The 26,979-nt window shown below is 28.8% G+C and overlaps 1 long non-coding RNA gene across 1 annotated transcript; it reads right to left on the minus strand.

Moving 5' to 3' along the window:
- Window positions 1–17,604: 17,604 nt before the first annotated feature.
- LOC136077767 (uncharacterized) lies at window positions 17,605–26,642 on the minus strand. The gene is made up of 3 exons (XR_010637262.1): window positions 26,472–26,642; window positions 20,968–21,013; window positions 17,605–18,013 (listed from the first exon to the last, which is right to left on the minus strand). It is a non-coding gene; the product is annotated as an uncharacterized LOC136077767 (long non-coding RNA).
- Window positions 26,643–26,979: the final 337 nt, after the last annotated feature.

The raw sequence follows: 26,979 nt of genomic DNA on the forward strand, positions 1-26,979 counted from the left end.
TTAAAGAATTGTTCAATTTTAATAATTTTTTCACCTTTAAAATACTCTATTGATACTCTTTCTACACTCTAAGAAAAAATTCATTATATACAACGAACTGCATCTGTCGCTATTGCACCAATGGGTTTTCCATTATGTTAACGGATTGATTTCGTTGATATTAGTCCGTTGAAAAAAAGGATTTACTCCGTTCGTGCAACAAACAATTCGTTAAAATAAGGGAATTATTATGCTAGGCAGCTTTTGCTGTTTTGGTAAAACAAAGAATTTACTACATCATTGTATAGAATAATTTATTATTTCCTTTATTAAAATTACAAAATAGTCCTTATTTTTAATATATAGATTATCTTATTATGATATTCAACATCTGATATAAGCAGTACTACCTATACAAACTAATGTGATTGGGAGAGATTCTTTAGCAACTGATGAAACTTACAGTGTGATATTGCATGCCACGTATCTATTCAAATTATAACAGCATATAAACTAGCTCTTTGTAAACACAGCTGCAACTAACCTAAATGATGATACCTATCGAAAGAAATGATAACATTTTTAACTTTACAACTGATTTAAATTTATATCGTAAGTTACTACATGTCACGTTTAAAATAGAAAATTATACAAGAATATATACAAGTCATATAGTCTGTATTATAGAAATAATTGTTCAACTAACCCTTTAGTTTATCATATAAAAAAAATCAAAAATATATTCAATGCTTTATGGGGCCATCCATAAAAGACGTCATGCAAATAGGGGGAGGGGGTCCAGATTAAAAGGACAAAATAGGACAAAGGGGAGGGTGTCATCAGAAAAAGACGTCACTTTATATAATTTTTACGTCAACTTCATAAAAATACATGTAAACATGTTTTTTTGTGAAGTTGACGTAAGGGAATGTTATGCTTTTATTTATCGTAATATAGGAAAAAAATTCGTGTTGATATTTTCATGTGCGCACCAGTCAATATTTCACGTAAACTGTGAAATGTGAAGATCCCGGATGTTGCGCTTTGAAAAGAAACTCTTACTTCCATGTTATTCCTGGTCGATTTCTGCCTCCACCTTTTCCATTCAGCCAGTCAGAAGATGGCTTGAAAGCTGTATCTATTTCAGACGTCGCCAGCAAGAATTGCTTTCCTTATGTATCTTTTTCTTATCGCTTCCAATATTCAGAGCACCATTCCTCGATCATTGAAATCATTTAAACCTCCTCCTTATCTGTTTTGTCTCTCTGTACAATCAAGTTTGTCTCAGAAAATCTTCAAACACTGTAACTTGCACTTTGCCTCCCAAGTCATGCTCAAAAAGTCATGTCAACTTTACTCATTTCAATGTTATGAACTTATTTGCATTGCCGCCAAGCGCAAAAGAGAGTTAATGGCCGTAGTTGCAGTAGAAGAGGAAGCGTGTTCTTTGCTGAATGGTTCGATGAGGACAAAATCGAAACGGAGGGCCTTCATATTCCGAATGATTCAACTATTGCAGACGAACCAGACTGCTCTTTTTCAACCATATCAATTGACAATTACTTAAAAAATCCTTGGATAGATGATGAGTGAGGCAAGTTCCCATGATACACTTTGATTAAATTTAATATGTCGGATAAGACTAAAGTAATATTAAATAGTTTTTTTTTTCTTCTGAAAGGCAAAAGAACAAAAGCATACGTGGGGGGTCAAAAATGCTTAATAAATGGTGACATCCTTTATGGACAGCCCCTATATAGAAAATTTTAAATAAGTTTAACAACCTTCGAAAATAGAAATAACAGAGTGTAATTTAAACTGTGTTTATCCATTTCCTTTCTCTACTAAAATTTAGTCAAAAAAGCAAATGGATAAACACAATTTAAATTTATGCTTTTCTTAAAGAGCTTCACATTTAGTCGAAATGTGAAGCTATTTAAAAAATGGAAAATTAAACTTACTGCAACAAACCTTTTATCTACGACTTAAATGTGGTTTAAGAAAACCGCTTTTTAAAACTTTATCATTTATAAATAAAGAACTACAATATATTGACAAATGTAAATCAAACTAACAAGATTTAAAAATATAATCTGCAGAGGATGCACTTCATAATTTCTTATGAAAACCCTTTTTAATAAAAAGTTCAGTTGTTTTTCAACGGATTTGAATTTTTAATCGTTGAATTAACGAAATTTAGAAGAATCCGTTAATAGTTAATTTTACTCCGTTAATTTTATGATTTTTGGTTAAGAATTACTTTGTTAATTTAACGGAAGAAGGCAATCCGTTGCTTTTTCTAACGGATTGTTTTTAGAGCGCCATGATAAATAACAATATATAAATATATATGGATATAATATTCAAACAGTTTGAAATTTTATACACAGTATATTAGGTATACTTTAAAGGTGAACTCTATATTTATTTAGGAGAAAAAAATGAATACTCAGATCTGAGAAAAATCCCAAATTAACATAAGGCATTTTTAAATTTTAAAATTTTAAAAAACGGAAAAATTAATAAATTGTCATGCTCAGATTTTTTGAAGAGTTATACGTTAAAGATATATATTAAATTAAATCATGATAAAACGGTTTAAAATGCCGACCGATTTAATTTAATCTTTATAATTTTTGCAACGTGAACGTAAAAAATACAAGCAAATCACGCTTTTAACAGTTAGATAAATGTAGCCGAAAATTACAGTTTTTTATTAATAAAAAAAATATTTATTTTGTTATTATCATTGAAGCATCAACGATTGAATGATATCTTTGTAATTATTTCATTCAATTTAAAATATACAATTGATGACTACTAGGTAAAACTTTAAATATATTATTGTTACAAAAAAAAAATTCTTTCCATCTAATAACTGAAGACATTTTTTAAGTTGTAATATTAGTATTTAGCACATTTAAACGATCGTGGTTCTTGATTATTTTTATTTAATATTAATTTTCTTAGCTGCAGCTATTCAAGAGATCAAGAAAATTTATTCATGGAATGTTTGTTGTTTTTATTGTTCATTTTTTTTTAATTCCGACCCTCCTATTTATTAGAATCCTCTCGTTTATTAGATTTTTAGAAATATTTCCAAGCCTCCTGTTTATTAAAATCCCCCTCCCGTTTATTTGGAAGGTGAGAGTATTAATTTATTCGTTATATTTTGAACAGCTTAGACCTTAATCAGAATTAAAAGAATGCTATCATAAAAGCCGTTATAACTAGGGATTGCAATCCCGGGATCCCGTATCCCGGGATCCCGAACGTTTTTGGGTCCCGAAAATCCCGGGATTCTAAACACAAAATCCCGGGATTTTCGGGATTATAGCAGGATTGAACTAATTAAATTATTCTGTAATACAAAATGTTCAAAGTTGGTAACTATACTGAATTATAACGAGTTATATAATGCTGCTTTGCAGGTTTATCCTGTTTATGCTTTATCCTTACGATAAATGGAACAAATTTTTGAATAGACCATGGAGTTCGGGAGTTTATCATTGAAAAAAGTTTTACAAACGCAAATTAAGGCAGGTTTCTTTGACTCAACGTATAAAAAAACAATCGTTAAGTTTGTTGGCAAGACTTCTCGCGTTAAAAAGATAAATTGTAAAATTGTTGAGCGAATTTGTGGTTAAGTGATTGCTTGAGTTATTAAGTCGCTTGAACGTTTTGAAATGATAACCTTTTTATTGCTTTTGTTGTTTACCGCAATAATGTTTACCGCAATATATGTTAATAATAATGTTTACTAATGCTTGAGGCATCATTTTTTGCAATGACTTTGGAATAACTGAAGAAATTAATTTTAATATAATGCTGCTTTGCAGAAAGAATAAAGATGATGAAAAAGAAGCTGCTTGACCCAATAAAACAAAGAAGAAAGCTGCTTTGTGCACAACGAAAAGGTTTTACAGATATAGTAAATGAAAGTGAAGGTGCATCTTATGAAGCAGGAGTGTTTTAGATATTGGTTTTTTGTTGTTTTATATGACCAAACCTTAAATGCTCTACTATTCCTCCGGGCAAATTTTCAGACAAAAAAAGAAAGTTTGTAAATAAAATATGCATTTAATATGAATTGTTTTTTTGTTTTACATTTATTATTTAGCTACCATTTATTTATAAATATAAAATAAAGATTTTCTTTAATTTTTGTCTCTCAATATTAACAAACAACTTATTATGTTATTTTTTACAAAGTAGCTTGTTGCTACAGCAGCTACATCGGTAGCCAAATTTAAGAAAATTTATGTTTACAAATTTATTTTGAAATTTTGATTGTTTAGTTACTTTAGTCAAATACACTTTAAATGTTTAAATGTTATTTACATATCCAATTATTTGATGAAGGTTATTCTGTAAAGTCTGTAATCTTAAAACATAATATAGAAGGTACCGTATATATATTTCTGCATTATTTTAAGATCTTTATATACACCTGCTGCCTGTTACACAATTAAAACAATTTAAGGCGCCATAGAAAATTAATTTCAGTCATTAAGGCATAATGAAATTAAATAAAAAATTGATAACATCAAAAAGTATATTCATATATGCAGTATTAAGTTCTGTTTTTTAGCAAATATCTCACATTATATAAAATCCCGGGATCCCGGGATTTTATTTACTTCAATCCCGAAATCCCGGGATCGTAATTCATGCCCGGGATTGCAATCCCTAGTTATAACATAAAATTTATATAACTCCTCTGTTTTGCATCTACGCATAAAGCTTAAAACATCGTAAACAAATTCTAAGAAAAAAGGTTACTTTTTTAAAAAACGCATCCTTATTATTTGTTTAGAATAACGTCTTCTAAAATTACAGACAAATGACTATATTTAATAAAAATTGTATAAAATATACGTCGCATATAATGACAATAATATTAACGTCGTTATACTAATAGTTATCAATTAAAATTAGTTTAAATTCTTACGCACTTATAATTTTTATACTGTCGTAGTAAATATGACGTATCTGTAAACAGTATATCAAAATATTTACAGCATATTAAATATTTCATTTACAGTCAGCAAATAAAAAAGTATTGAATACTTTTATACATTTTAAAGATTATGGTTAATGATTACAAAATTATTTATTTGTTATGAGATTGTATTTTTCCAATACTTTAATAGTATTGACAAAATATTACGTGGAGTTAATAGTATTAAAAAAATATTGAAAATGTTAAGTATAAATGAAATAGTTAAGAGTTTTAATATTTTTTTTTACGGGAAAAAGATTTTTAATAGTTTTTTTTTAGTTGTAGTTAATTTTGAGATGCATTTAAATATACAAAAAAAAAAGAAAAGTTTTTTAAGAAACTTTTTTTAATTGTAAAAAAAACTATTTCAATCTACCCTCATATAGCATAGCCACGAAAAAATCGATTCAAATTTATGAGCGTCTACCAAAAAAAAATATATTTATTTATTTATCAAAGTTGTTTTTATATATAGAGTAGGGGAAGGTTGCCTAAGATGAGCAAGTTCCTAAGATGGTATAACTTCTTTTAGGGGTAAACTACTGATTTTTTCGCGAACTTTTTTGGTTAAGGATATTCATACAAGTTCGACGGTGTTATTTATTTTAATTTCTTGATTGTATAATTAATATTCTTTGATTGTTTTATAGTTAAAAAAAATTTACCGTCCCGATTATTATTTTTTATTATTCAATATTTTGTAATTACGTCAGTACGAAACAAGATCATCAAAAGTCATCCTCAATATTTTATGCTCATCTACTGCTAATTCCATGGGTTATATGAGATAATACATAAGCTGTTGTCTATTTAAATTATGATAGTACTTGGTAAAGTTGCAAAAGATGATACGTTTTTAGACGCTCAAGATGAGATGCGGCTTTTTATTTAGAAAAAGAAAGTTTTAATTTAGAAAGTTTTTTCAAAAAATAGTATCGCAAACTTTTTTAGAGATAGGAAAGATTTATTATTGTTTTTTTTTATGGTTGATTACTTTTTACTTAAGTATAGTCTTTAAAGAAACAACTTTATCTAATTTTTTTTGTGTGATTATTTTTTCGTTATTTTGAGTTTTTTTTAGTTCCATTAAAAAAGCTCATCTTAAGAAACTAATTTCCTAAGATGAGATGATTGGGTGTGTTGAAAATAATACAATTTTTGGTATAAAGGTTTTTTTTTAATGAACTATTCATTTATATTCTTTAAGAGGAAACATTAAACTATGATAATCTTCATAAATAAATATAGATATTATAATATTTCGGCTTCAAAAAAACAATGACTATTAACATGCTCAACATACGCAACTTTCCCCTACTCATTAATCTATAATTGGCATATTTTAAACTATTCAATCGAGCAAGACTACAACCTTTGACTTAACGCCCCTCATCAAGTTTTGCACTGTGCTATCGGAAACTTTATCATAAACTTTTCTCCATTTTCTCCTGAGCAGCTCCGACTCTGTATTAACTTTACCTTGTACCTTATTTAACTTAAACTTACAAATAACCCAAAATTTATCTATCGGACGTAACTGTGAACAACTTGGTGAGTTATGATCTTTAGGTATAATTTGAACTTTTTTTCGGTATCAATTCATTGTTGCTTTAACATAGTGACAGCAAGCTAAATCAGGCCAAAACTTTACAGTTACATTATGAGATTTAATAAAAATTAGAAGACGTTTTTTCAGACAACCCTTCTTGTAGAGTTTGGCATTCATTAACTTTGAGGTTTCAAACGGTTTGCATTTTTTGCCACAGCTACAAATTGAATGCCTTATCATACTTTTACTGACAATCTTATTCTGCTTCGTATATTTATATTTATCACTGACTGCTCGACGCTTAATACCAGAATATTATCTGTGACTAGGTATTCGTCTAAAGTCTAATTTGACATAAGTTTCATCATCAAGTATTAGGCAGCAAGCGAACTTAGTCAGAATTTTGACGTACAGTTTTCTCGCTCGCGTTTTTTTCGCATGATACATTTTTGCTGCTTTTCGGTACGGTTTGGATATTTTATCATGCGATAAGGGTAAATTTTGCAAAAATTCTTTACTTTTTGCACACAAAAACGTGATGTATTGTATCTGGTCTTGTATCTTTCATGCTGGTCTTCTCCATAAGCTTTCTTCTTATGGTGTATCTGGCAACATCTTTAAGAATATTAAATCTTTCCTTTCCAATCGTAGTATAAAATTTGTCCTCGATGGATAGCACTCTTCTTCTTATTCTGTAACCTCAGGGGTTCCTCAAAGTTCTATCCTTAGCCCTATACTCTTTTTAATTTACATTAACGATCTTCCAGATATTCTCACATCTAAGGTGGCATTGTTTGCTGATGATACTACCATTTATTCTTGTCGTGATAAGAAACCAACACCCTCTGATTGCTTGGAGGGGACTTTTGAGCTTGAAAAGGATCTCACTTCTGCTACAGCATGGGGCTCACAGTGGCTGGTGAACTTTAATTCAGATAAACCCTTACTTCTGATCACCCTTCACTTTTAAATCACCCTTACTTCTGATCTTTCTTGGAAACCATATATCAAATCCGTTGCAAAATTAGCATCTGCTAAAGTTGCATCTCTTTATCGAGCTTGACACTTTCTTACTTTGGATTCTATTCTCTATCTCTGTAAATCTCAAATCCGGCCTTGTATAGAATACTGTTGCCATATCTGGGGCGTATCTTCTTATGATGTGCTTTCTCTTTTAGACAAGGTGCAAAAACGCATTGTAAACATAGTTGGACCTGCTCTTGCAGCCAACCTCCAACCATTATCACATCGTCGTAATGCTGCTTCTCTTTCTCTTTTCTACAAATACTAGAGTGGGCACTGCTCTAAAGAGCAAGCGTCTCTTGTGCCATCTACTAAAATTCATTCTCGTGTTACTTGTCATTCAATTAAGTGTCATCTTTTTTCTGTGACTGTTCCTAAGTACTCCAAAAACTCTTATTTGTCTAGTTTTTTTCCTCGAACATCAGTTCTTTGGAATTCGCTTCCTTCACCTTGCTTTCCTGATTCATATTATTTGCAATCCTTTAAGTCGTCTGTCAATCGTTAGCTTGCTCTACAATCTACATCTTTTTTTTTCCAGTAACTTCCAACTAATTAGTAGTTGCTTGCAGCCTTGTTGGAAGCGAAGATGTTAAAAAAAAAAATCTATTTGCTCCTTCATTGTCACGTAGTTCAGAATTCTACAAGTATGAACGACGAATTTTCGAGGATAAATTTTTATTCTCAAACCCCTTCTTTCTTCTAGATGTTGATTCTTTAGGAGGTTCTGGAAGTTTAGTTGAGTTTTCACTTGTGCTGCATCTTTTGGTGCAATAAAACTTGCTGCTTTTTATATATCACTTTGAAAGACATGTTTGACAAAACCAAAGTTTGCATTTTTAATTTTCACACTGATACTATTCACTATTTTGATTTGCTAGAGCTTCGGTCAAAACATCACGGTACTTTTTACACTTAACTTGGTTTGCTGCATTTATTGTTGTTGGAGTTGCTGTTGTTAATTGATTTATTAGCTGCTCATCATTAAAGTCAAGCTTACGCTGTTTCCTAGCTTGCTTTTCTGTTTTTTGCTGTCAGCATCTTTGAATCTTTTGAATATTTCATATCTATTGAGACACTCCCTTTTGCATCTTGCCACATCTACATTTTCACGTTTTTTTGAGTAAACTTGTTGGATGCAAAATATTTTCTGCAAAACTGCGGCAATTGATTGGTTTCGATTGCAATTGTTTTTCAACTTCTTTTTAAATTCTCTAATGAATAGTCGAAGTTATATTGAATGTTGGTTGCATGCGAGTTGACTGTGAGTTTGACTATGGAGCTCGTGCTATAAGATGTATACTGATACTAGATGTTGCTGGTGTAATTCAGAAGGCAATGGCTGAGATGGTGTAGCTAGTGGTGCTGGTGGTGATATTATTGGCATTGATTCTGGTGGTTGAGATGACAGAAGCTCAGGTTGAGATAAAAGTGTTTCAAACGTACTAGCATTTTGTAATTTAGACTGATCAATTTTCATGAATGCAATTTGTTACAATCAGTGGTGGATTGTGGTTCTTTGGGGCCCTTGGGTGATTGAATTTTTTCGGCCCTAGCCTAGCACTCCAGAAGCTAAATTTTCTAAATATCTGAAATAGCCTGATACCGATACATAAACTAGCCAATACGAAACTTATCCCTTCCATTAAAAATGTCTCTTCTTTTTTCTCCATCCGAATACATTTTTGTTCTTACTCTTTTATGTATATCACTAAAATTTTCTTCAACTTCTTGACTCATTTTGGCTGGTTTTTTCTCAAAGTCAAAGAAAAATGTTGTTAACTTTATTAAATCGCTCTAAAATTATTTCCCATATTTCAGTTAAAACTGCTGTTTCCCGCTTCATAAATCTTTAATATAAATTTTTTGCCTTTAATTTACATTCTACTTTTTCAGAACTTTTATCAAATTATATTAATTTATCAAATTATATTAATTTATCAAATTATATTAATTTATCAAATTATATTAATTTATCAAATTATATTAATTTATCAAATTATATTAATTTTATCAAAATATTTTATATATCTAAAGGTATTGACAACTTAACGTTTAAACGTTAAGTTGTTGATAAAACGTTTAAACGATTTTAACGCATAAACTAACTTTTAACGAGTTTATGCGTTAAAATCGTTTTCTTAAATTTTTTAGTGAAAATATTAGTGATGCTCTTTCACACAAATTTTCCAGCGGTGTGGTAATCAGCGGTGTGATGATGCAGAGAAATAAGTGTAAATATGTTAAACAATTCCTAAATATTCTGTTATTTCCCTTACAACGCACACTGCCTCTACTTCAATCGAACTTAAAGAATGCGCTGCACAAGGGGAGAATCTCCTAATGCATTCATTCTTTTTATTCTTGCTTGTTGGCCTGTATATTTTCCACACACATTTGACGCGTTATCGTATGATTTCTAACGGATATTTTTAATAGGAAGACTTGCGTTATTTAAAAACTGAAATACTTTTGTAAATAGTGTCTCACTGGTTTAATTTTCAATTTGTAGGTTGTAAACTTTTCAAACAATTTTCCGTTATAACAGTATCTTAATATTATTACCAGCTGATCGGTATAAGCAATGTCTGGGGTGGAATCTGCAATAAGGGATTAATATTTTGTGTCGACATTAAATCTGCTCAATAAATCTTCATAGCTTTCTTATGGTCATCAGATTCTTCATGGGATGCAAGACTTATTTTATACTTTTCCAATCTTCACAACCGTCAGATGTAAACGCTGCGATGTTTCCTGATTGGGGAAATAATTTGCATGGTAAAGAAAATGCTTCTACTTTGCATAAAGAATAACAATGTTGGGATTTTACAACTGTTTGACTTTTTTTCATGAATTTACTTAAAAAACTGTTACAAAAAAATCTGCTTTGATCTTTGTGATTTTGCTTATATTCTGAATATGAATTAATTTCCTTTTTATTTTGGAAAAACAAAGATTTTTCCAAAAAAAAAGGAAATTGATTCATATCAATTCATTGATTCAAGGCAAAAACTCAGAGCTAAATAATTTTGGCCAATATCCTATATGGCTATAGTTTACTCTTATATCAGTAATATCAGTAGTTTTAGACATTTTTTCTATCTCTTCTTGCATGTAGCCCTTGTCTCTGCCTTGAACAAGATTTTTGGCTTGGCATTTGGTACCTACATTGCCTTCAGCAGTATGCTCTTCAGTTAGTTTTACATCATCAGTTACATTTACCTCTTCCGAAGATGTCATTTCTTCGAATGATTCACCTACTTCGACAGCGTTGGATAAGAAAAACCTGGGTAGTTTTGGAAACTATTATAACGTTTCAACTTTTTTTTCTTTTCTTTTTTGTTTTTGACTACCACTTAAATATTTCCTTCCGAACATTTTAATTAAATTTATAAGCCAAACCTTCAAAATAAATTTCAAAGAAATACAAGAAAAAATTTGTTTACAAAAATATGGATTAAATCGCTTAAAAGTTAATTTTAGCGTTAAAAAGTATTTTGCATTTATATAATATATATTTCAAAATAATAATACAAAATCAACTAAACTCTTGTAGCATAATTTTTACGCCTCGTTTTTGTTTCGCCACTCTTTGCTGAGAATTTGATTACAATCAAATTGTACTGCTTGCAGCTGTTTACAAAGTACATTTTGTCTGAAATATTTTCAGTGGTGGTAAATTTGGATTATTTTTTATCATCTTATTCGTTAGCGCAGAGCAGGCAGACATTAGTTTGTAGTTTGGTGCTGGGACTCATTCTCATTGGGGGCCCTTTTTCTCTTAGGGGTCCTAGACTTTAGCCTACTTAACCTAATGGGAGGTCCGCTACTGGTGTAGTGTAAACCTTCACCGGAGCTAAAAAGTTATACAAGGATAGGTTTTATGTTCAATATCACCAAACTTCACTTCCGAGAGTTTTATGCCTATTTTTCAAATTAAAAAAAGTAAATTATTAAAAAAGTAAAGTATAATTATTACGCTATCGAAAATTTGACCATGTCTAAAAAAAAATGAATTGTTTTGTAATAAAATTTTTATCATCTTATTCAGAAAAAGATTCTCCACAACATGATCAAAAATATTTTCAAAATCTTTATTCAATAAGTAGAAGCAAAAAAATTAACATTGTCATAACTATTACAGTCCATCCGCAATTTCATTCTAACCTCGATTTCATTCTACCCGCTTTTACTCCATTGAAGGATATATTTTTAAAAAAGTTTCAGCGTTACGCAGGAGCAACAAACTATGAAACTTTGATAAAAAAAAACTGACAACTTAATTATTTATAACAATCTTTTTTTGTCAAAATTATTTTTTCGCCTCAAACATGGAAATGAAATTTCTAATTTTTAACATTCGCTTGGATAATAAAACTACTAATTTATTCCAATAGTTTTAGAAAAACATTAACTCAAAAAATTATAACTTTTTCAAATAATCAAAAGTTAGGCAATAAATCATATATAACGCAACTTTGATAAAGGCAGCATAAAAGCCCCTGGCATCAAAATTATTTTTGGAAGCGGCCACCATTGGCTTGTGCCTACCAATGGGAGTCAAACTCCAAAACATTTTGCTTCCTAAAATAACTTTGGCTTTGGCCGCCAATTGAAAAATTAAATTTTTTTTTTGATCACTACTAGAATCAAACTAATTGCAGTTACGAATAGGTGAGGCTTTTAAAGTGGATCACGACAAAAAATAAAATTTTTTTGAACTATGATAAAACTTTTTAAAATGCCGACTGATTTAATTAAATCTTCATATTTCCTGCAATGTAAACTGTCGTTAAACAGAGCGAACCTTCAAAAAAAAGCAAAAACTATTAAAATTAAGTTAAGATCAAGCATTTTTTATCTGCACTTGCAACACGATTTTCAAGTTATAGTAATGTTTTAACGCGACAGTTGTGCTAAATTATAAAATAAAAAGAATGCCAAATCGCATTGAGTTAGCGAGTGCTAAAATACCCAAATATCGTTGTTGGCATTAAAAGGTGGAAATATGTCATAATAATGAACATATATATTTTAATTAAGTATTATTATGTTAAAGGGTTATATTATGTTAAAGCGTTATTTCATTCGGTTATTTACACATGAATTTGACAATAATTGTTAAATTCATGAGTAAATGTGTAAAATCTAATGAAAATACATTAGTGTTTTTTACACTCTTTTTCATTTTTTGAGAGTGCTTTATGCTATCGCATTGATTCGACGGTAATGTTCCGTTTAGCGAAATAACATTATTTTTCAAACGTTGCACACGTGCATTGTTTGGATGGTAATTTAAAGTTGGGAGAACTAACGTTAAGTTACATACGTTGTTCCAAAGATGATATACAGTTTCTAACGCTTTTTCAACCAAATCACAACGTTGAAAAAAAGGTAGCATGTCTGCGGGGAATAATACATAAGTTTATAAATATGATTTAAAGATTAACTAATAACTAAAACGCAATTTTATATTAATCGTTTTGTCAGAAACAACTAATATTACATTCAAATTTTTATCTGAAACAATCAGAAATATAGTTTAAAATATTTTATTCCAATATATTATGTCTCCAATTTTTAATGCTTTGCTTTATTTATTATAATTCCAAAACATTAAACAAAACAAAAACAGGATTTTCTAACTTATTATTATTTTCTTGAAGAGTGTTAATATGATTAATTTTTCTATTAATTAGTTATATTTTCAAGTATATCTAAAATGTAACTTGTTAAACTTTTAATGAATAGACGCCAACGGATTAATTTTAAACAAAGTGATTTAATAAGAGTTAACAATACTGTCTCAAACATAATAACTATTTGTTTGAAAGTTTAAACATTTTGGAAACACAAAATTTTTAGTTCTAATAATATTTTTATAAGTCTTTACTTTTCTCAATATATATATATCTATATTAAAAACTCAATAAATCTCTCTCTCTCTCTCTCTCTCTCTCTCTCTCTCTCTCTCTCTCTATATATATATATATATATATATATATATATATATATATATATATATATATATATATATATATATATATATATATATATATATATATATATATATATATATATATATATATATATATATATATATATATATATATATATATATATATATATATATATTATTCACTAAAAGTAGATGTCAATTAAAACTGGTTGAAAGTACCAGCCAAAATTAGAAACGCACTATGAAGCGAAAAGTTTAAAAAGTGGCCATATACGGAATTTTTTTAATACGCCATTTTCATTAATTTTTTTTTACAACTTATTAGAAAAAATATCAAATGATAAGAAAAATATATATTTTGATTTTCTCATGTCTACTATCCTAGTCAGAGAAGCATTTTTTCCTACCTAGTACAAGGTAAAAAAAGTTCGCAAACTACGAAGGTAAAAAAAGTTCGCTAAAATTCACGAACTTTTTATACTTTTCTAATTTTTCTTTTTTTTACTCATTTAAATGATTTTTTTATTTTTTTTTATCATAAAGCTTTATGATAAATATTTAGGCATTCTTTTTATCTTTTTCAAATGTAAAAAGCTTAAAATATTGAATATAGCTTTTGCCAAATGAGTAATTAAAATGTTAAGTGAAAATATAAATTTTCCGATAAATATTGTTTTTGAAAATAATATATTTCAAAAGTTCCGCAGAGTTCCACCCTGAAATGACTTTTTTATCCTAGGGGATGTTATCATGGATCACAAAAAAAAATCAGCTGCCCCAAATTGCCCGAAATGGATTTCTAGGCATAATTATAAAAAATAAAAATCTGTGTAAAATATTTTTCCCCCAACAATGAGGAGGTTGTAACCTGTACGTGGTCATTACTTCTTAACGCCAAAAGATTTTTTTATGAAATTTGAATTCTATTAATAAAATTAAACTTTTTTTTAAGTTTTGAAAACAATTATGTTTAAAATACTGTCCCCCCTCTCAAAGGGATGGAGAGGGCCGTTATTTGGGTTCTTCATGTTCCCAAGCTCCAATACCCGTAATAATTGAACCTGTCATTTCGAAAAGGACATATGTCCAAAACTTTTAGCAGTTAGTTTATAAGTTTGAATAAAAAATTTCTGTATGATTTATGTTTTTTTTATAAAAAATAAAAAATACATAAGTTATATACGTTCTTTATTTATCTACTTTTATGTTTAATTTCTTTAGCAACCTAGACATTATTTTAATAAAAATCATATTTTTGTTGATTTTGAAAAGTTTTAATAAATGGACTTGTGCCCTTTTCGAAATGACAGGTTCAATTTGTAACACATCCTCATTTGACAATAGTATTAAAATAAAAAAATTGGGAGTTCACATCATGCCTGGAAAAATGTTTCATCCGTATTTCTTGAATCTTGAATACAGATGTTGCTAAAAGGAGAAAGGTATCCAGGTATATTAAAATCTATATGCTACGTTTTCGGTTGCTAATTTTATTTAAATGAGTATATTTTTCTAAAAATATAAAATATTTTTTTAGTTTGATTGGTGACCATTGTATCAAAGAACTTGCCTGTGCTGCTGCGTTGAAGGCTAAATCAAGCCCAGGAAAGACCAACTTTTCAAAAGTTATTAAACATTCTGTTAAAAATCCAGCTCTAGCCAGGAAAATTATTGAAAATACAAAAACGAATCCAATAATGATGAAAGCAGAAAGGGCCCTTGCATTAAAGATAATTTGCGATCTAAGTGATTCACAATATCAAGTTATTAGAAACTCTTCACTGAAACAGAATGCAGAGATATACCCTTCAGTCAAAGTAATATTTGATGCAAAATCCAAATATTATCCAGAAAATTTGGAAATTTTAGAAACATCTGCCAAATGTTATGTTCAGTCAATGGTGAACCACACTTTATCAAGAATTACAAACATATCTAATAAAGAGTGTCTAGATGGATCAAAAACAACTGGAAAATTCTATATGAAAGCTGGAATGGATGGAGCCCCATCTCAAAGTGTATACAACCAAAAGTTTGATGACACAGATCTTTCAACAGGAGTTGAAAACGAAAAATCCTTGTTCCAAACTGCAATTGTTCCGTTGAAACTGGAAATAGGGGTCATCACTGTATGGTCAAACCCAATGCCTTTAACCCCCCCCCCCCCCCCCACTTTTGCAGGCTACTTCACCTGCAATACCAAAAAGAAACAAAAGAGTCAACAAGAGCTGAAGAATTAGATGTTAGGAAGCAAATAAAAAGTCTTCAAGATTTTGAACTTGAAATCCCCTTCTCTAACTAGAAAACAAAAATAAAATTAAAGTTGAGATGACCATGTTGGACGGCAAGGCAGTGAATGCTAAAACAGATACAAACTCGACTCAATCTTACAGTGTTTGTTCTGCCAAGCCTAGTGAAATGAACAAGCTGGATATAATTAGAGAAAAAATTTGCAATAAGCAAGCTATAGCTTTAGGATTATCCACACAGCACTGTTGGATACGAATTTTTGAATTCATTCTACACTTGGGATATAAAATGGATATTAAAATATACCAGTCCCGATCTCCAGAAGATAAATTATCTGTAAAATCTCGAAAAAAAGAAATCAAAAGAAAGTTTAGAGAGGTGTTAAGCTTAGTGGTTGATACTCCTAAGCAGGGATTTGGAAATACTAATATAGGAAACACTGCAAGGAGGGCATTTCTAGCAGCAGAATCTTTCTCTTAAATAACAGGAGATAGTTTGGACATCATTTTAAGACTAAGAAACATATTGAATGCCGTTTGCAGTGGATTACACCTGAACTTGGATGCTTGTAAAGCATACTGTTATAAAACTTCAGAGCTGATAGTGGAAACCTATCTTTGGTACATTATGCCACCTACACTTCATAAGGTTCTGAAACATGGATTTTTAATTGCTGAGCGTTTGGATCTTCCCATTGGAGCGTATTCAGAGGAGGCTCAGGAAGCACAAAATAAGGCCATACGAAATGCAAGACTCAATCACACATGCAAAATATCTAGAATTAATGTGATGCAGAACCAATTCCATAATTTACTAATAAGAAGCAACCCTGTCATCTCTTCGATTGCTTTCAGGAACCCCATGACATTTTCTGCTCCTGACGTACATTTTCTGATCCTGACCTTGATCCTGACGTACAGGACCTTATCAGTGGAGATAAATAGTTATTTTTTTTTTAATAAATGTTATCTTTTCAAATTTTAACTTTTTCATGTAAAAATTCACTTATCGGTATATATAATCAGGGATTACATATTAATGCTTAATAAATAAGGTAAATATTTTTTTCACTTAGAAAATATTTTTAGAATAATTTCTAGAATCTAAAAATTAAAAAAAATTGCATTGAAAATTCAAGGGAGGAGGGGAGGTAAGAGGGAGGTAAGGGGAGGGGTTTACGACTTGAAAAGTTTTTAATTACCCACTTTTTAAGTTTGTTTTTGTTAAAGTAAAAACCTCAAACTTAAACAAGTTTTATGATATTGTCATTTCAAGAAGTTATAAGGTCGGCGTTTTCGAAATAATTCCTTAACACTTAGATTTGGCATTTAGAATTTTATTTAACATCGGTCCCAACTTCCTCTTCCAAAGAGCTAAATCATAAATCTAGTAGAAAATTAGAAAATCTTATGTAACCATATAAAAGTACACATTATTGACTTATTTTAAAATTTTTATCAAATCTACTTAATTAAGATTTGTTTGCAATTTTAATTTTTTTAATTTCTAAAAATCTTTTCATAACCATGATAATCTGTTTATTAAACAAAAAGACTTTTATCAGATTTATGTTTATGACATTGTTTTATGCTTTTTCGAGCACAAGCATCCGGTTTACGGTGTTCATTATTAATTGAATAAGTTTCAACAAAAAAATTCTTAGCATTGCACAGTGGGTCAAAGTAAAATTCTTAACATTCGGTCAAAGTTCAAAAGTTACAAAAAAAACCTTTAACTAATACTTTTAATTTAGAAACAGTTTATTTAAATATCTGAAAAAAAAATAATGTTAGTTTAAAAAAATGTTTCCAGTTTTATTACATAGTTTCACAAATTTTCCAATTTTTATGTTAATTACACTAAAAATAAAACATATATATATATATATTTTTAATAACATTTACATTAAATATTTACAATTTACATAGAACCTAAATAAACTTATTAAATAGAGCAAAAAGAAGACATCAGTTTGTCTTATCACCAAACCCCATTTAAACGTAATTTACAAAACCGTAATTTGTTATATATATATTTATAAAATAAAAAATAATAGAATTGATAAAAAGTTAAGAGGTAAATAAAAAATACTAAAAGAAAATTAAAAAATAATGTTAAGGAGGTAACATCTATATTAAATTTAAGAACCATATGTGATATCTTTTTGTTTAGCTGTTTCCTTTCCATAAACAGTATCCATAAAGAAGATTTGCGATATTAATTTGTGTATGAAGCTAACTTCAAGTTATTTTCTCTAAAGTATGTTTAGTATACGTGTTAAAATAGAAATAATTTAAGAGACAATCCTTTGTTTTAAACTTAAACATAAACGGCGTTAGTCAATTATATACGCAATTAAGTCTATAATTACACGCAGAAGGGGCACACAAACCCAGCTTTGTTAGCTCACACAAACACTCTTTTATAAGCTCACACAAACACTACAAATAATATTTTACAAGCTTGTTTAATGTTTCTTGTTTAGCTTTTTTGGTTTTGTATAACTTTTACTTGCTCATGTATTGACACAGTAAGCCATGTAGTTGACAATTATTTAAATCCCAGTGGAAGAGGTGCGTTTTTTAAACGTTTTTTAGACGTTTTTAAAACGTTTTTATTAGGTTTAAACGTAATAAAAACGTCTAAAAGTGCCTACTGGGATAACTACATAAATTGTTCAAATAAATGCACATAAAGGTTCGTTATCTAAAAGTTTTTTAAAAATCTTTATGTAAATAAAAATAATATTTGTATATAAAATAAAATTTCAATAAGTTTACTGCTATATTTAAGTAACTAATATACATTAAAAGCAATAGCAGTCCTTTATCTGATATAAGTAAAACAAATTCGAGATAAAAAAGAATCAACACGAACAATTATTGGTTTCTTATCCAACAGTGCATGCATTATTTGTTTGATCCAACAGTGCATGCAACATTTGTTTGATTCCAAATTTCGATCACAATATAAACTATTATTTTCATATACAAATTTGACTCCCAATAGTCTAATAGCGCAATATTTTTGTAAGGAAACAAACTTTGATTTAGCTACATTATTAGAAACTTAAAAGCTTTAAATTAAATACATTAGTATTAAATAATCCATTAAGTTAACACCAATAATATTTAGTAAAACTAAAAGGTCCAAATTTAGTAAAACTAAAAGGTCAAAAAACTAAAACTAATTCAAATGGTTTTGGTAACTTTGCAGAACGATGGATAATGATGAAAAGTTTTAAATTAGCTCAAAATTTGTTCTCAATATTTTTTTTAATAATGGAAAAAGTAAAAAGTCTCAGCTTGTTTGATTCTTTAACTTTCTCAATTCTTCCACCTTCTTCAATTAAATAGTATTAATTATAACACAGATTATTAATAACAAAAAATATTATCAACAATCTCATTAATAGTTAAAATAGAAATAGTATTAAAGAACAAAAATTTATAGAAATAATTATAATAACAGTAATAATCGGTTGAAAATTATGCTGGAAAATATAAAAAAGGTATAAATCTAAAGTGTTTATAATTATAACAAAATGCCTTTAAACTACACTTAAAAATAGAGAATATCTATCTATTTTGGCTGATTCTGCATACCCATGATCTCACCTTTTTATAACTAGTCCAGAGCGTTGTTTGAGAATCTTACGAAACAGATTAAGCGGAAATGGTTTAAGGTAACTCTAAGCTAGTCATTGTGGATTTGCTATCGATAAACTTTGTCTTTAATATGGAGACGATGAAATAATTTTAAAGAAGGTAAAAAATAACATTCTGCTAAAACTAACCAAAAACAAATACTAGCCGTTGTGGTTGAAATCGTGCGAGATAACTAGGCGGTGGTCTTGCAGTCGTAGAACGTGCAGCATAAGTTATACATAAATAAACACATAAATTATATATAAATTGTTATAGATGTTTATAAATTCAAACTAAAAAAATACTGAAAATTAAATTTAAACTTTATTGAAATAGTTTTTTTGTAAAAAAATTCTGATTTAAATGTGGTCTTGTAATTCATTAATCTTGTTGGAGTTAACGCTTGTTAAAGGTTTCTTATTGCGTTTTTGTTGTTGTGTGGTGAGCTAATTTTAAAAACTTTATTCTTAGATATTTTAATAAAATATCCAAGATTAAAGTTTTTAAAATAAAAGTCATAAAAATCCTTTAGATATTTTATGACTTTTATGACACAAACATTAGGAATAGAAGCTAAGGTTAATTTTAGTTTAGCTAAAATGAGTCGACTATATTTTTTTAGTTCGACTAAAGTTAGTTGAAATTCCGCTATATAATACTTGCTGGGGTTTTTAGTGTCTTAAATTTTGTATGTACATTTTTTTTGTAATTATCTCAGCTTATCAATGGATCTAGATCCTCAGTGGATGTGACTTTAGTGGATGTAACTTCAGCGGATGTGACTTTACTGATCTATTAGCATAAGCATTAGGCGAATAAAAACTTTTAAAAAATTTAAAAATATAGCTAATTTAAGTCAAGAATTTAAGTCAAAAATTTAAGTCACCTAAAATGTAGTCGGCCTTCTTTTTATTTAGTCAAATCAGCTTCAGTATAGTCATAAAGTTATTTGACAAATATTTATCAAACCTAAAAGTTAGTCGACAAATGTGTGTCCAACTAAAAGTTAGTCGACTAATTTTAATCGAAGTAAATAGTTTAGTCGACTAATTTTAATCGAAGTAAATAGTTTAGTCGACTAATTTTAATCGAAGTAAATAGTTTAGTTGACTAATTTTAGTTAAACTAAAGTTAGTTAAATTCAAGTCGACTAAACTATTAGTTACGGTTTTTTTAATTAACTTTGTAACTAATTTTAGTTTCGATCATAAGTTATGATCGAAACTAGAATTAGTTACAAAGTTAATTAAAAAAACCGTAACTAATAGTTTAGTCGACTTTAGTTTAACTAACTTTAGTTTAACTAAAATTAGTCGACTAAACTATTTACATCGATTAAAATAAATTCGATTAAACTATCGTATTATGACTCATAACACTCGTAAACATGAGTACTGCTGTCTAAATGACAATAAGTTCAAAACCTACATCTATTATAAAGTAGTATAAAGTTTTACGATATTCTAAAAAACAAGCAAAGAGTTTTAAGTTTTTGAAAAAATAAACTTATTAAATCTTATATAGATTAGACAGAAAATAGATCTTTATTTAAACAACTTACTATCAACAATGTTTGAGACAACATGGTCTAACTTTGTTGCTGTCTCCTTAAAAAAAAAAAATTTTTTTAGTGACATAAAAATTGCAATAAAAATCACATATTAACATAAAAAACAAAGCTAAAAATCAAATTTGAATAAAAAAAAAATTGTTTACATAAATCTGTTATTTCTAAACTTACTTTCTAAAAACCATTTTTCAAAAAATTTTTTTTTTGAAAACCTAATCTACGTAACTTTTTTGAAAACCTAATTAACTGCAAAAAAACATTTTTATGATAGCGTATTAAATCGTTTTTAATTCGTTATCATAAATTTTATAATCGATTTAATTCGTTATCATAAATTTTATAACTAATATCATTTATAAAATTTTTTGTTATCAATATATCGATAAAGCAAAAACTGTCTATAGTTTTTTTAAACACATAACAAAATTTTATTTTGTAGCTCTTTGTAAGTAATCCATTTCTCTACCACATACCCGGCTGGCACATTACACACATTTACATAGGAACATTCTCTAAGACCTTGCAACACATCCCCATAAATTTTTTTTTCAATTATCATTAGAAAACATTTCCTCATTCAAAAAATGTAAACGACAACTTTTTTTAGTGGGGGCCTTGGAAGAAATCAATTTTTGCCTCTTATTGAACAACAAAATTTGATTTCTTCTTGGAAGAAATCAAATTTTGTTGTTCAATAAGAGGCATTGCGCATACTCAAATTGTATGTTGATATTGGTGTCGAATGGAGATGACTTGCAAAAAATTAGGGTAACTGGAGCTAAATCAACCCCGCCCCGACCCCTAACTGCCCCCTTCCGTGGAAATACTTCTCCATTAATCGTAAAAAGTCTTTTTTATTCTATCATAAACTAGATCAAAATTCATCGACAGATTTCAAGTTTCATCAAGTTTCTTTTCGTTTAAGGTTTATAACCATGCAAAGCTTAAAATAACCCCCTGAAATAACTTTAAATGGTCTCAACTTTTAAACGGAAATATTTTTTTTGATATAATTTGAAATCTGTCGATGAATTTTGATTTAGTTTAATATAAAACAAGCAACAAATTGAAAAGTGTTTTTAGGAACCATACGCTGGATTCGGGGGATCGTTTCGAACACCACGAAATCATGCTTATGCCCCTGTATTTAGATTTTCAGAAATGTTTGTGATAGATTTATCAATGTTTTTTTTAAAGTTTTTAAAAATGTTTGTTTAATATTAAAACTTACAGACGAATAAGTAATTTTCATTACTTTCTATTTACATTTTTATTTAAATAAAAACAAAGCAAAGCAACCTTTGATTATTAACAATTAGTAAAAGCTAGCAGTTGCTAATTGTTAACAATCGCATAATAACTCCTTGCACAGCTTTGAACTGTTTTTTCAAGAGTCTAGTCTTAGAGTTTCCGCTGCCAAGTATATTAAGGTTTTTTTTATTAAGGTAGAGATTAGAGAGGTAGAAAAATAGTCCATGGTTGTTTTGGAAAATCGTTAGGCTCCGCATATGTTAAAGGTTTAGAGGAGTTCTCTACGAGCTATAGAAATAAAAGGACTACAATTCCTTTGAAGGTACACATAGTTGAGCAACATGTTATCGAATTTATCGACATGAAAGGTGGAGTCTTTGGTATGATAAAAAATTTTAAATTTGATAAAAAATAATTTATAATCTTAGTAATTTAATTACTAAGATTATTTACTTTAAAATAAATTAATTTAGTTTCTAAGATTATAAATTATTTTTTATCAAATTTAAAAGTTATTTATCCCCAGGCCCCCGCTAAAAAAAGTTGTCGTTTACATTTTTTGAATGAGGAAATGTTTTCTAATGGTAATTTAAAAAAATAGCGATGTGTTGCAAGGTCTTAGAGTATGTTCCTATGCACCGTGTTTAGATTCACTTTCGGAATTAAAAGCCGTATAAACGCACGTTCGTCACGATCCAGGCGTAAACCAAAAACAAGTTAATTTCACGGGCAGTTTTACTCACTTTTAATACGTGTTTAATGAGGTTTCAAAGTCAAATTTAAATATCGCATGCTTTTATTACTAGTTTCACATTTCTTTCTACTGAAAATACTAAGTTTTAATACCATAATTGGTGTTTCGGTAAATAGTGATAGTTAATTTTACGAAACTGAAAACCTATTTTTGGTATTCAGGTTTTAATTTTGAAAGCGAAACTAGATGTGGCGGCTAGGTAATTTATTTCTTAAAACTTACTAAGTTCTCGAGGAAAAAAAAAATCTGTGTTTTACCGCTGTTCTACCCAGCAAACATTCTAGAGCGGAATTTCAATATACTTAAATAGGTTATTGCAAATCAATTACAAAAATGTTTGCTGGAAAGTGCAATCTGAATTAAAAATATGTTAAAGCAAAACAGCAACTTAGCATTAAAAGACAGCGCCAGAATCTTTGAGTAGAGCAGCAGCCACTGTTTGTAAAAGAAAAATCTATAATTTCATTTAATGAATAGAGAATATTCGGAGCATGTCAGCAGACAAAGTGTTTTAAACTAAATCTACATGAAGTATGATCATCGGCAAACTCTTGGTGCTGTCTATTAGAATTCCAAATATAGAGGACAAGCAGATAAGAAATTTTAATACACAAAAAATAATAAGCTTGCTAAAAAAGCTTTGATTTGGCAAGCAATTTGCAGGTATGACAAAAAATCAGCACCCTATATTTCTGAGTTTACACTTTTTGGTAATATATATGTTAACATATGTTAGAATATAAGCGTGTTAACAAAAACGTCCTTGACATGTTTTGAACTAAATCTAAGAGTAAAAAAGTATTTGCTAAAAAGGCAAAGCCATTCTAATGTTTATTTTGTCGATTCTGTAAAAAAAAAAAAAAATCACTGTTACCGGCTGTTCTGTCAATGAATTTTCAGGTTTTATGATTTGTATCATTAAACCTGAAAAACGATATATAGTTTTTGTGGCTCGGGCATTTATCCAATTAAGTATCAAAAAGTAAATACAGATTGTTGTCTTAGACAATTTATATCGGTCAAAGTCTTCGTAAATGTAACTTTATCAGCAGCAATTCGTATTTCTCGACAATTCTAAATTCGGTTTAGCTTATCTAGCTTATTTCCATACCGGTTTTTCAATAATTGAAGTTGAATGCGTAGCTATTACTAGTGGTTGAAAAAAATCATAATTCGCGTAGAAAGCTTTTTTTTATGCTAAAAAATGTAATGTTTTTTAAGGGAAATTTTGAATGTTAAACACACTGTGCCTACTCTAGTAACCAATCCAAATGTAAAGTTTTTTTTACTCCAGTAACCAACTAAACTTGGTATTCCTAAAGCAATTTCATGATTATTTACGTCTTGTACTCGTATATTTTAAGAATTATCCTGCAAAGAAGAAATGACGTACAAAGCCCATCGTTTTTTTTAAACGTAGCAATTGTAATTAAAAAAATTAATTTGACTTGTTTACGACCAAAAATTACATTTTTTAAGCCATAAAAAGACATTTTTACAGTTTTTGTTTGAAGTGAGGTATTTTGTCAAGTTTTAGCATTAAAGTTGGTAAAAATCAATATAAAATAATTTTAATCTGGGCATCTCATCAGTTAAAATGTTATGAAACCTTTCTGGTTGAATAAACGACTACGGTCATGTAATCGATAGTTAACCCTAATATAACCTAGTGTATACTAATTTTTTAAGTAATACACATATACAGTGGCGGATTTACCATATGCGAGGCCATAGGCAAGTTTTCTATTATATTAGTTGAGTTTTTAATTCTTGTGTTCTATTGTGTTTTGGATATTTATTAGAACGTAACGAAGCAAAAAACGCACATAGGTTTTAAATGTACATTAAGTATTTTTTTTATTTTGGATGAAGATGCACTAATAAGACTACTCAAAATGCGATACCATTTATTTTTTTCGCAGACTTTAGGAGGATCGATTACATTGACTTAGAACTTAACCTTTCTAACTTTTAAAGACGCAAACTCATCAATTAAATCAGAACAGTCCAAGGACCGACTTTTTTTATTTTCAATGGAAATTAAAGCTAATGCAGATAAGCGGTCTTTACCCATAGTGGAACGTAAATAGTTTTTTATGAGTTTTAATTTGAAAATTTTTATGAGTTTTTAATTTGGTTTTTTACATCATTCATTACTTACATTATACCAAAAAATTATAACTCGCACACAATCATAACACAACATTTTTTATACCAACAACAATCATACTATAGCTATAGCAATATAACAAACTATAACAAACGAGAAAGAAAAAACAAAATTGTTGTCGGGAAAAATAAAAAGATTGTTAATGAAGACATTAAAGTGCTCACAAAAACAAAAATGGCATAGCGACGTCAAACAAATATAATACTACAGAAACCACAAATAATATTTAATTTTCAATATAAAACCAAAAACGTACCAGGATTTTGTATATTAAAATGTACATAAAGAACTCAACTCATAAAATGCATAAAGACTCAAAGTCAGAAGGAAGGAACAAGCGTCCTCATGAAAACATTAATGTAAAATAATAAAAATAGTATGTAAATGTGATAAATTAGTAAAAGAAAAATCAGTCTTTGTTGTAAGTTCTGTAACGTCGAGTCTAATCAAAAGCCAGCGTAAGGAGTGAATATAAAAGCCACAACAATAATAAGGGAAGTGCCAGTCGTAAATCAAAGAACCCAAGATGGCTTTAACAGCAATGCAAGGAGAGTCTCTAACTTTAGAATTCACCAACTCACCAAGAATATTCCCAGGGAGGGGGCAGCCCCGCTTATGGGACTATTGTCAATAACTGTTAGCAAATGTAGCCATACTTCATCGAATCCACAATGGATAAAACACCTATACATGGAATAAACACTGATCTATGGCTCAAAGAGAAACCGCTACAACAAATACCCGGAACCAGCATAACACCCCATCACTGCTCAGATTATGTCTTGAGCAACAGTAAAAATGTTATATTATATAAAATAAATAAACAAACAAACAAAAAGTCATTCAGTTAGGAGGATGGAAAAACAGAAAAAGCCTTTGAGATGTGTAGGGGCAGGGATATATTTGTCACAGTCATTGTCAATGTATATGAGACTAGAAACCGCATACTCTTTCATATGGTTGCCAGGCATTATGTATAACGCAAAAAAAAATTGCTACATACATAATAATAGTAATAATACATAATAATACATAATAATAGTAATAATACATAATAATAGTAATATGTAAAGTTGAATATTTTATAAAAATACTGTTTATAAAAATGCTGTACGCATACATTATATTGAATTTTAATAAATGACTTTTGTTGTTTATATTAATTGTACTAAGAAAATTTTTTTATATTACTTGTACTAAGAAAAAAAAATGCGAGGCCACCTGAGCGCGAGGCCACCGGCAAATGCCTGCTTTGCCTGTGCTTAAAACCGCCGCTGCACATATACTATTATACATAGACTATAACATAAATAATTGTACCTGTTTCTTTATATCAAACTTTTACAATTGTTTTAGTGCTTTTTAAACATTTTTTTAACGTTCAATTATTGTTTGAAAATGTTTGGAACTTTTATAGACGACTTTAAATTTTTGAAAACAGCTATAAAATAATTAGTTCGTTGAATAGAATTTGAAAAAATATAAAACCACAAAAAACAGTCTAGAATTAAAAAACATTAAAACGATTTTTTTAATTAAATGAAAAAAAAAAAACATTGTCATTATTTATATATAGAAAATGACACAACTCCAATGACATTTTAAGAATATTTAATGACATTTTAATATTTAATGGCATTGTGATTTTCAAAAGATGTATTTTTAAAGAATGTTTTTCATTCTGTAATGGTCCTTTATTGAAAAATGTTTAAAAATGAATATTTATTTAAATCAATTTTATGAATTAGAGTTTTCGCGATAAAATTCATTTTAATAAGTTATAAAAAAACAACCGTACTGCGTCCAAGTCGCAAAAAGACGCAATTGC

Source organism: Hydra vulgaris, chromosome 03 (assembly GCF_038396675.1).
Source record: "Hydra vulgaris chromosome 03, alternate assembly HydraT2T_AEP".
NCBI lineage: Eukaryota > Metazoa > Cnidaria > Hydrozoa > Anthoathecata > Hydridae > Hydra > Hydra vulgaris.